This window comes from Schistocerca nitens, chromosome 3, assembly GCF_023898315.1.
Source record: "Schistocerca nitens isolate TAMUIC-IGC-003100 chromosome 3, iqSchNite1.1, whole genome shotgun sequence".
In the NCBI taxonomy this organism is placed as follows: domain Eukaryota; kingdom Metazoa; phylum Arthropoda; class Insecta; order Orthoptera; family Acrididae; genus Schistocerca; species Schistocerca nitens.
The window spans coordinates 339,586,179-339,598,487 of NC_064616.1; positions in this window are offsets into that span (position 1 = coordinate 339,586,179).

The window sequence follows — 12,309 nt, forward strand, 5'->3', positions numbered from 1 at the left end:
ATAGGCTGGTATTGCCTATGCACACCGTCTCCTGCCTTGTCAAAACTAACAACTATTGCTTTATCTTGTGACGTACTTGTCAAAGTTTTGCTTTCGCAATTAATCACTGCACGGTACTTTAATAGCCAATCCAATCCGATAATTACTTCCGTAGTTAAGTCTGGCACGACGACAAACTCTTGTTCAAATCGTGCCCCACATATCTCGAAGTTGACAAAAATCTGTTTTGTGTGTGACCGGTTTACTGGCCTTTCCAGTAGCACCGATAATTTTCACTCCTGGTACTGGCATAACTACGATACCAGGTCTGTCTTTCAGTAACTCAAATATTTTCCCAGATACAGCACTCAATTCTGCACCGGTGTCAATCAACACGTTTAGTTGTAGGTCGTGCATATTAACAGACACTACTATCTGTCTACACTTATCCTCGACTGTTTCTTTCTCGTCTATATCCAGGTCATTCCAGAAAAAACCATCCGGCTTTGATCCTAAATCCTGCTTATCTGGCGGCTTTTTCAGCCTCTGTTCACATACAGTTTTAATTTCAACACGTTTGTCCTGAGGCTTAGTCTGTAGCTTCGCCTCCAATACCGAAACCTTTTCCTCTAACTCGTCAACTAGTGAGTGTTGCCCTGCTATCGTTTCACTAATTGTCACCTTCGTTGATCCCACTTTGGCCAGATTGATATCATCCGCCAATCTACCTGGAGGAATGTGCCCAGTAGTCTCTGCAATTACTTCCGCTAGATCTGCGCAACCCACACTGCTATCGTCTGACCGTATAATGTCAGCTCTAACCTCATACACGCTGTAATCTATGTGCTTTTCTACCAATCGTGTCCGGCTATCACTAAAATTTTCGCAATCTTTCTCCTTAATACTTTCGCAATGTTTAAACTGGAGGTTTGCTTCGGATGGGTCGGCTACTTCTACCACTATAACTTTCGGTAAAGTCTGCCGGTTAGGGCCAGAACTTTCCGTTACTACTTCAACATCCACCTCTTGCGGGACGAGACACGACGAATCTTGCTCGTGCTCCCCATTAACATCAACTATTTCTAGTAAAGTCTGCCGGTTAGGGCCAGAACTTTCTATCACTTCACAAACACTATCTTCCTGCGGGACGAGACGCGGCAAATCCTGCCCGCGCTCCCCATAAACACTTCTCCCGTACAGGCCCCTATAATCTCTTAGTTCGTCGTATAAGCGACCGAACTGCCTTAACCAGACCTCATCCCTCTCTGCATCCCCTCGCTCAATGACGGACGTTTTATCCGACATCTGATCTTCTCTCAACACTTGCGAATCATTCTTAAACTCAATCTCCAGTTTCGCTGTGGGTATTACAGCTGCCACTTTATAATCGATTTCCGGAACACTACTTAAATTGTTCTCACTGACAGTGAATGTACTTCCTACTGCCGTGTATACAGCTGATCTACTACTTGTGGGCGCACTCCTTTCTCGTAACACTGGCACACTCTCCCGCCGTTGATTATTCCATACGGAATTTTCATAACGACGACACCTCGGTTTTCTACTGTTATTGGGCCGCCAAAATTTCTCCACGCCCGGTCGGCCCCTCACCGGCGCGGCTAATGGTTTCCCTGTCTCGTCCCAGCACATACGGTCCCCGGATGCTGCTGAGGCGGCTGATCACACCCTCTGGCGTTATTACTATTCTGTGAAGCCCGTATCACGTTAGTACGATACTGTTTTCCGTCATTCCTGTTATTATTTGCATTGTATCGATTGTCATTACGGCCCGAACCACTATTGTTACTGCTGCCAAGATTGCGGTATGCACTATTCCCATAGTTATGATTGTTGTGGTTGCTGTGGTACCCGTTGTTGTTACCACGGCCTCTACCACTATCGCGATTATTGCGCCAATAGTCCTCGTCCTCAACTCTTTCCAGGAAATCATTGATTGTCCTGTAATTGCTTCCTACGTAGCGTTTTGTATCATCTGGAAGCTTCTTGTAGAGTTCCCAAACTATTTCGGTTTCCGTGCGGCGATCACGCAAATATTCCAACTTGCGGATCCAGCCCTCACAAAACTCCTTCATCGAGCCGCGCGAATTCGCATCGAAAGGCCTCGATACGACAAATTCGCGCCAGACACTTTGCTGTTTTTGCTCTGACCAGTATTCAGCCAGAAACAAATTTTTAAACTCGTCAAAGGTCAGGTTCGTAATGTTGAGGTTTAAGCCCCAACGCTTGGCATCACCAGCCAACACATCAATAACCGCATTAATTTTTCTCTCATTAGTCCATGATCTGGGTAAAACTCTTTCACAGTTTTTAATGAAATCCGTCGCGTGTATACCGCCTTTTTTCAAGGGGTCGAATCGCTCCTCTTTCGTCAACAATTCCGAACTATGTGCACAGATTGGCACATAGCTCTGTTTTTCTTCAAGTTTCTTTTCTAATTCCGACACTCTCGTAATCACTTGGCAAGTGGTTGTCGCAAGCGTTTCCACTTCCCTCTTTTTCTCTTCGCAGGTATTAGCCTGCTTCCTCACTTTGGTATCTACTTCGGACACTAAAACCTTCAAAGTTTCCACCTTCTGTTGATCGTCTTTTCTCACTAATTGAATTTGTTCCGTCACCTTATTCTCGATGATCGGAGCAACTGCGTCTCCTACACTTTTCTCGATTCTGCTAATTTCGGAATTAAAACGCGTATTTATGCTCGCAATTTCCGCCTGAACGCCTATCATTTCCTGTTTAAGATTACCGATTTCGGTATTAATCACAACAATATCTTCTTTGATTTTATCAACTTTTGTGTTAACAACTCCAACATTGTTGTTAACAACATTAACAGCTTTGTTCTGATTGTCTAGCTTCCTGTCAATTTTTTCAGACTGAGCTTTAATTTCTGCCGATTGAGTTTCTATCTTGCTAGACTGAGCCTTGATTTCGTTAATCAAAACATTCAATAAATCAGTTAAATTCCCGGAAACTACCGGTTTTACTTCCGTAGCGGCTTCCTCTTTAATTGTCCCCCCGTATTCGTCATCAAGGGATTCCGATTTGATTTTCACTTCCGATTCCGAAACATTTTCTAATGTTTGGAATTCCATTTCTGCTCTTTGTTGCGTCTCGGCGGTCGCGTCTTTCATGCTAGCCGCCTGCCCCTGAACAATGGGTACCGCGGTGCGTGTTTCCCACTGTTCGACCGATTGTTCCGTACCAAAATCTACCAAATTTTGGTAATTGTTGCCTTCACTCATTTTAATAATTTTCAATATAAATAACAAATCTCAAATCTAATTAGGATTCCTCAGACTAATATTCTCGCTGACGTATCGACCATTTCGTAACCAGTACTTTGTTACGAGATTTGCACAATGCAAAATTCGTGTCCAGAACAACCCCAAATTTGAAAATTGTCCTGTCACCAGGTCGCCACGTGTAACCTCCCCCTCACTTATCGACCTTAATGACAGTGAAAAATTAAACCGCTTGTACCTAATGGGAAATTTGGGAGAGCAATCGTCACCGAAGTTAATCTGTCGGTAAAGAGGGAGGAAAGGGTTACATCTAAATGAAAGGAAAAATGCAAATGAAACTGGTGGAAATTAATTTTGAAAAGGGATAAAGTTAATAAAGAAAGTAAATGTGCGGCCGTTACGTCAACAATTAACTAGCGGTAATTAGATATTTGAGATTTGGGGGAAATCACGGTCGCCAGTCCTAAGGACAATTACTATAGTAACTGAAAAAGAAAGGTTATTACACATATAATTAGCACTAGAAGCGTGGCAACTGAAGGTTGACACGTGTAGTGTGAAAACTGAAAGTTTGTCAGAAGTAATAAATTTCGCTACACTCTGACTTAATTTAGCAAAAGAATTAATAAAACCGGAAAATCGAAAGTTAATTTAGTGACTGAAGTTAATAGTGAGCTTTCTTTCTGAAGCACATCGAAATCCAGCAGAGTACGGTTAGTCTTGGACTACCTCAACAATCATTTCAAAAGCAACTTGACTCTACGCAATTTAGAAACAAGAGATTTAACTTTGAACTTGAATTAAATGATTCTGAATAATTAACAATAATAAAATTTAGTACGTACCAAGCTGAGCTGCAGTCACAGGTAAGCTAAAATATGCTAACAAAACTCGCACTCTTAATTTGTGCTTGTGTAATCTAACTATTGTAGCCAGCTATGCTTTAACTGCACTTGGAAACTAAAGTAATGAAATGCAATGATAGTACTTTAATGCTGGCGTCTGAATTTCAACGACACTCGGTTTCATTTCGGAAAAGGAAGGGACCCTGCTTGGTAATGCAATTGGGACAATGAGCAACAAAGGTTCATGCTGAGTTGCTGTAATTTTGCGAGGCAAATGGAACAATTTGAAAAGCTGAGGTCTGCCATACAGTTCTGAAACTTTACGTGCTTTTAGTCTTCCTTGTTAGTTGATTGAAGGTTTGAAGCCGTCGATCGAGGAGGTGGCGACGGTCACTCATTGTCGGCCGTCGCTGTTGCAGAAGCTGGATGTTGGCGCGCCTTCTTCTCGACACGGTCACCAAACGAAACGGGCTCTTGATGTGCGCCGGCTAATGCTTCCCGTCCGCGACACCGTGCCAGAAACTAACATAGCAAGTCGAGCGCAATTACATGCTGCTAAACCCCGAAAGCGCGGCAACTCGCGGGAGCGTCACACCACACACCTCCTCCACTCGCTACTCCAGCCAGACCCCAACTGCCCTGCCCGCGCTCCACGCGGCAGAGTTAACACTACCAAAGATCCTACACACTTTGATTCTTCACACGACCTATCGATGTAATCGTTCGATAGCAGTTTTCCCTAGGCAAGACCCAGCGTAAAAATACAAATAATATTTACGAAACAAACCAATTATACATCGACATAAATGCATAAATATATATATATATATATATATATATATATATATATATATATATATATACAAATAGTAAAACAATTACAATATATAAAGGCACAGAAATGTCATATATTCAGGTAACAAAATAAGGAAAAAACTTACAGTACAATAGATGGAAATAGGAGGATATGCATTTCCGGCGTTACAGTCTGGTCCAAATGAATCGATCATTCACTGGAAATTGTTATGTTCGGTTACTTCGAAACCATTTGCCGCCATTCATGGATTTCATATTCCCAAGGAGGGATGGAACTTTAATGGATGACAATACGCCATGTGACGGGGCACAGTTGTTCCCAATTGGTTTGAAGAACAATCTGGACAATTCGAATGGATGTTTTGGCCATCAAGTTCGTCCGACATGAATTCCTTAGAACATTTATTGGACACAATCGAGAGGTCAGTTCATGCACAAAATCCAGCACTGGCAACACTTTCGCAGTTATGGATGGCTGTAGAGGCAATATTGCTGAATTTTTCTGCAGAGGACTTCTAAAGGCTTCTTGAGTTCAAGCCACGTCAAGCGGTAAAAGGAGGTCCGACGCGATACTAGGAGGCACGTCATGACTTTTAGCACCTCAGTGTAAAATAGCACAGGGAACGGCACTAGGCCTGCATTGATCCCTAGTAATCAGGTTCTTCTATCCTGCAGTGTTCGACACTACACTAAACATGCACGAACATCGCACACTTCCGATCTCGGCATTGATGCCAGTTAGTATCTCGCGTTTACTTGTGAACGGAAACAGGATGCAGAATGGCTGCTGAGAAGAGGCACGAGGAAGAGCAGACACCACGTGTGATAAGCAACGGTCCCTTGGGGAAATAGGGACAGGAAGGAACACAGCTGCAGGAACGAATGTCCCAGCACTGCGTGCTCGTGTTAGTACTTGCTATGGTATTGAATTGGCCTTAATGACAGCATACTTGGAGATTCGCGGCTCGCAACACGCGCACGGGCAGCAGGGCGCACTCTAAACCGAGCACTGTAGCCGAGGATGAAGAATTTTCCGTCCATGTGTGAATACCAGTGCAATTACTGAGCGTTCACCGTCAATCAGTACTCATTCACTGCATAAAAATTTAAATTTTTCTACGGGGCTTGTGAGTTTCTGTGTGAAGTCACAGGAAATACTAGATTCAAAAGCCGAGGGTCACCGCCTACAGAAATCGTCGTTTGCACTGAAAAAACAGCAGAGATGTAGTAAAACTACAAAGATCTCCATATGGCAAAGTACTGGGATGTGATGAAGAATATTGGAACTTGGATTTATGATAAAGTTATAACTCTTAAACACGTCGGCAGGGAACTGAACACAGGTGTAGGATGGCTCACACTGACAGGAATACTACAAAGTAGCGCGGAAGGGAAGAAGTTGTCCATTACAATATCGCAGCGACCGAGAGAACTAAAAATATGAGCAGTGTTTCTAATTTTTAAGAGTAATGCTTCCGGAAAAGAGGGGAAAAGAGACGTTTCTAATTATAGAAAGACTAGATTTTACTTCAGACCAATGGAACATTAACTAACAAAAGTGACAGGGAATTTCAAGTTCAGTTACGTAAATGAATTATTTAAAGGTAGTCAAACTGAATAGATCCCGTGAAATGATGGATTTGGGGTTCTATAGTTAGCAAAAAACGAAAATGTGACCAATTCTGAGAAAAGGCTCGAGGGAAAAGCTTCGGAAATCCTCTGTCAGGCATAGATATGTATTAAAGCAATCTCAACCTTTCAGGCTACTCGTAGATAAGTAGCCGATAGAAAACATGAGAAAATTAAAAGGCAAACTTGATACATCCTTTTCAGTGTAAAAGGAAGCACAATACACAAAATACACTCCTTGAAATGGAAAAAAGAACACATTGACACCGGTGTGTCAGACCCACCATACTTGCTCCGGACACTGCGAGAGGGCTGTACAAGCAATGATCACACGCACGGCACAGCGGACACACCAGGAACCGCGGTGTTGGCCGTCGAATGGCGCTAGCTGCGCAGCATTTGTGCACCGCCGCCGTCAGTGTCAGCCAGTTTGCCGTGGCATACGGAGCTCCATCGCAGTCTTTAACACTGGTAGCATGCCGCGACAGCGTGGACGTGACCCGTATGTGCAGTTGACGGACTTTGAGCGAGGGCGTATAGTGGGCATGCGGGAGGCCGGGTGGACGTACCGCCGAATTGCTCAACACGTGGGGCGTGAGGTCTCCACAGTACATCGATGTTGTCGCCAGTGGTCGGCGGAAGGTGCACGCGCCCGTCGACCTGGGACCGGACCGCAGTGACGCACGGATGCACGCCAAGACCGTAGGATCCTACGCAGTGCCGTAGGGGACCGCACCGCCACTTCCCAGCAAATTAGGGACACTGTTGCTCCTGGGGTATCGGCGAGGACCATTCGCAACCGTCTCCATGAAGCTGGGCTACGGTCCCGCACACCGTTAGGCCGTCTTCCGCTCACGCCCCAACATCGTGCAGCCCGCCTCCAGTGGTGTCGCGACAGGCGTGAATGGAGGGACGAATGGAGACGTGTCGTCTTCAGCGATGAGAGTCGCTTCTGCCTTGGTGCCAATGATGGTCGTATGCGTGTTTGGCGCCGTGCAGGTGAGCGCCACAATCAGGACTGCATACGACCGAGGCACACAGGGCCAACACCCGGCATCATGGTGTGGGGAGCGATCTCCTACACTGGCCGTACACCACTGGTGATCGTCGAGGGGACACTGAATAGTGCACGGTACATCCAAACCGTCATCGAACCCATCGTTCTACCATTCCTAGACCGGCAAGGGAACGTGCTGTTCCAACAGGACAATGCACGTCCGCATGTATCCCGTGCCACCCAACGTGCTCTAGAAGGTGTAAGTCAACTACCCTGGCCAGCAAGATCTCCGGATCTGTCCCCCATTGAGCATGTTTGGGACTGGATGAAGCGTCGTCTGACGCGGTCTGCACGTCCAGCACGAACGCTGGTCCAACTGAGGCGCCAGGTGGAAATGGCATGGCAAGCCGTTCCACAGGACTACATCCAGCATCTCTACGATCGTCTCCATGGGAGAATAGCAGCCTGCATTGCTGCGAAAGGTGGATATACACTGTACTAGTGCCGACATTGTGCATGCTCTGTTGCCTGTGTCTATGTGCCTGTGGTTCTGTCAGTGTGATCATGTGATGTATCTGACCCCAGGAATGTGTCAATAAAGTTTCCCCTTCCTGGGACAATGAATTAACGGTGTTCTTATTTCAATTTCCAGGAGTGTATAATAAAAATCTGGAGAGTTTTCTTGGTGTTGAAGAAAGAGACAAACTAAAATTCTGACACCATAGAGACATCAGAATGTAGATGACAAGCATTACACAGGGTGGCATAAAAGACTGGAATTCTTGCTCAAAATAGCATAAACTACATTTCACAATGATCTCGTCGACAGAACGACGACAGAAAATAACAAAAGAAGACCAACCCCGGTCTACAACACTTGAAAATTAAGCGAGAGGGAGACCCTTACTAAGGCACACAGTTTAATGCACTACAATAATGATATTCAGTATGCAACTGGCATTAGGCATTTCGAATCATAAGATTTTCATGCTTGAAGTTTTTAAAATAGGAAGCGTTCTCAGGAACGCTTTTCGACCTAACTCTTATGAGTACAATTCAGCTATGAAAAACGTGCGTGCCAGAACATCTTGCACTGGGGAAAAAAATCTAGTTGAACAGAGCCCTACACATATCACGTGAATAATCAAACAGTTACGTGAACTAAATAAATACTGTACCATCAAGGTCACCGATGACACGCATAAAATACATCTTTTAAAAACAATAGCAATAAATGGTTTTTAATTGACGACTCTAGTACTGGATTTTTGCCTGAGGAAACAATCTATGGGTTATCTTCATTGGCCAGCGGAAGGTACCTATAGAAAGTTCGCTTTTTACCCACAAACGTCATTAATGACTTCATCAGTGTACTCTTTATCATTAATATCAATCGTATATTATATACATCACCATCATAAAACTCTGAAAACACTATAAAACCATAAAAACATCAGTAACCTCATAAAACTACTCATACGCATCTCTCATCGTAGCTAGAAGTAATATTGACGGATCTTGTTTATTTGAATTGTTGGTTGAGATGTATTTCCAGTACTGTATATTTCAATTTATATTTACTCGTAAACCATCGCTGAAAGTGCTTTTGAATTTCTGTTGTGCACACAACCAATTCGACTTTACCAGGCCACAACATCCACGTGATTTTAGCAACTGTAGTGCAAGAGGTAGTTACACGGCTGTATTCACTTAAGCCTACAATGGCTCACTTCAGACTAGGAATCTGAAAGACTCTACCAAGATAGCGAGATCTAGTGATACGGCGCTGAAATATGTGGTATTTCCTTTAGTGCCCAGTGCTTGAATTGGGTTTGTTGTGACAATGAAACAAAAACTTGGTTTCAACAAGGTTTAACATAACTTGTTCACTTCCGGTGCTGTGATGTTTTTAGTTTCGGATGCAACATACGGTTTATTGAGCATAGAAAGTGGTGCACATATCCTTAAATCTCTCACGTCTGTAATGCAACGTGTGCCTCTTGGGCAGAAGCCTACTTTCATCAGTTGTACACGAAGAAATAGCACAAAATTCACGGGAAACAGGAAATTTATCGCGCGGGTAGCCGCGTGGTCTTTGGCGCCTTGCCACGGTTCGCGCGGCTCGCCCCGTCGAAGGCTCGAGTCGTCCCTCAGGCATGGTTATGTGTGTTGTCCTTAGCGTAAGTTAAAGTTAGATTAAGTAGTGTGTAAGTCAAGGGACCGATGACCTCAGCAGTCTGGACTATTGGAACTTACTACACATTTCCAAAATATCCAAGGATATTTTTCTGTGTACGATATTCCCGCGATTCAGAAATTTATCCAGACTACCGGTACTTTTTTCCCCAATGCGAGATGTTTTAACATGCATATTTTCATAGCTGAATTGTGCTCATATGAGTTACGTCAAAAAGCGTTCCTGAGCGCGTGTCTTATTTTAAAAACTTCAATTAACTGAACTAATTCACCATACATTTAATTTTGTATTACTTCAAGACTCGTGGACCTCTCAAACAGTTTGTAGCTGATACCTGAATTCTAAATCACGTAAGATAGAAAAACAGAGAAAGAAATTATACAGGATCAAGAGTGACACCAGAAATAATAAAAATCGAACATCACAGGCAAGTGCATCAATCTACACACTCACAAGCATTAGCGTCTGGAGGTGATACTAAACCTCTTTCAGTGAATAATTTGAAAACATAGATACAAGAGTAGGCATTTTCTGTTGGACTTCATGTCTGATAATAAATGCACTGATGCCCAAAACTAAAGCATCAAACCGCTATTTCCCCATCCCGTATCTAATTCACAATATAATGATACGAACTGTCAAACAGATGTCTGTACGATCATGTTCTGCATGAAAGATGGCATTCCAGTCAATGGACAACCATACCAACATTGACGTCAGGGCGACTATCAAGCGGGATAGTGTTTGCCAGGTAGCCTCACATCCGCAATCGCTGTGTACAGAGTCACAGACGGTGCTGTATGGGACAGAGAAGATGCCTATCAGACTCTCTGCGGTGGAGGGCTAGAGAAAGAAAGGAAGTAGGATAGTCGCAAACTAATGTTGCCCAATGGCTTGGTGTGAATCGTTCTGTTGCTTCTTCAATATGGCAATAGTGTATACAGACCAAAACAGTATCCCGAAGACAAAGGCAGAGCCGACCACTCATGACTGCAGAAGAGATGACCGTTATTTCGCTGTAAGGGCACGACAGCACCGCCTTATTTCTGCACAGAAACTGGCATATGAGCTCCCATCTTCCACTGGACATGTTGTATCGAGGCAAACGGCGTGCAGAAGACTTCAGAAGAGTTGTCTTTATCGTCGGAGACCTGCTGTATGACTACATCTGACGCGCCTTCACAGAAGGGAACGTCTAGAATTGAGTCATCAACATGCCACCTGGGCGGTCTAACAGTGAGCCAATGCTGTTTTCCAGATGAGTGCCGATTTAGTCTGAAGAGTGATTCACAATGGATTCGCATCTGGAGGTAACGTGGAACACGATTTCGGGACCCAAACATTGTGGACAGAGACCGATATCGAGAGGGATTATGTCGACCACTCGAACCCCTATTCATGAAATTATGCGGGTGACTCGGCAAATTTTAACTGCTGTTAGCTACAGGTATCGTGACGAGGCCTTCAGACCTCATTTGCGGCGATTGGGACGTGCTGTAGGCCCAGACGTCGTACTGATGGGCGATAATACCCCGCCTCATAGAGCACATGTGGTTGATGTTTTCTTGACAACGGAAGATATGGCGCGCGTGACGTGGCCTGCTCGCTCTCCCGATCTGGATCCCATAGAACACGTCTGGGATGTACTAGAGAGACTGTTTGAATCACGTCAGCATCCACAAACCACTCTCCAAGACTGCGAGCAGCTCTGCAGAAAGAATGAGCGTTATTGCCTCAACATGAGACTGATGACGTAATTCACAGCATGTCCTGTCGTTGTCAGGCCTGTATTGCTGTCAGAGGTGGTCACATCTCACACTGAGCACATGAACCAGTTGTCGGAATGTGTGTGTGCAAATCCGTTAAGTTGGAAAACGCTGAACATATTTGTCTACCATTATGTATGTTGCAGTTGTTTACGTTCTGTATTCTTTACATTGTTTCTACTTTACTGTCAGCTGTTTATACTGTTTTATGTCAAAAGAAACGCAACCTTGCCAAATTTCCGCTTGTTGCTTTAATTTTGGATACCAGTGTATGACAATAAAATGCTGTTTTCTTCTCTGACGGCTCTTGTAGCTCTCAGCATCCCTGGCCGAACAGGAAAACAGCTGTAACGCTATGTCACTGTAACACTTAACAATAGTTGTCTCGACAAGATGGGGACGTCGACGTGGTGAGACGCTAACGACCCAGGCGGTGACATACAGACCCTCATTGCTTCTACAAACTGCGTGGCGGCTCTGGCTGGCTGTGGTGAGTGGGTACTAAAAATGACACTGGAGATATTGCGCAATACACTGACCATGATGGCAGCTTAACGACTATGACCCCTCCTCTTTTTTCCTACACTCACCCCGTTTCTAATGAAAAATTAGCGTCTGTACCGTTACTTCCACAACATCTGCAACACAATTGTGAACAAATTCTTGTGCATTCGCCGAAGAATCTACAATAACACCATCATATGCAGCTCCACTCTGCATGACACATACACTTCCCTGTACATGTGTCCCAGGCTCCACGGCCTCAAAACAACGCCCATTATCACCAAGTGAGGCAGGAACTACTGCACTTCAATCA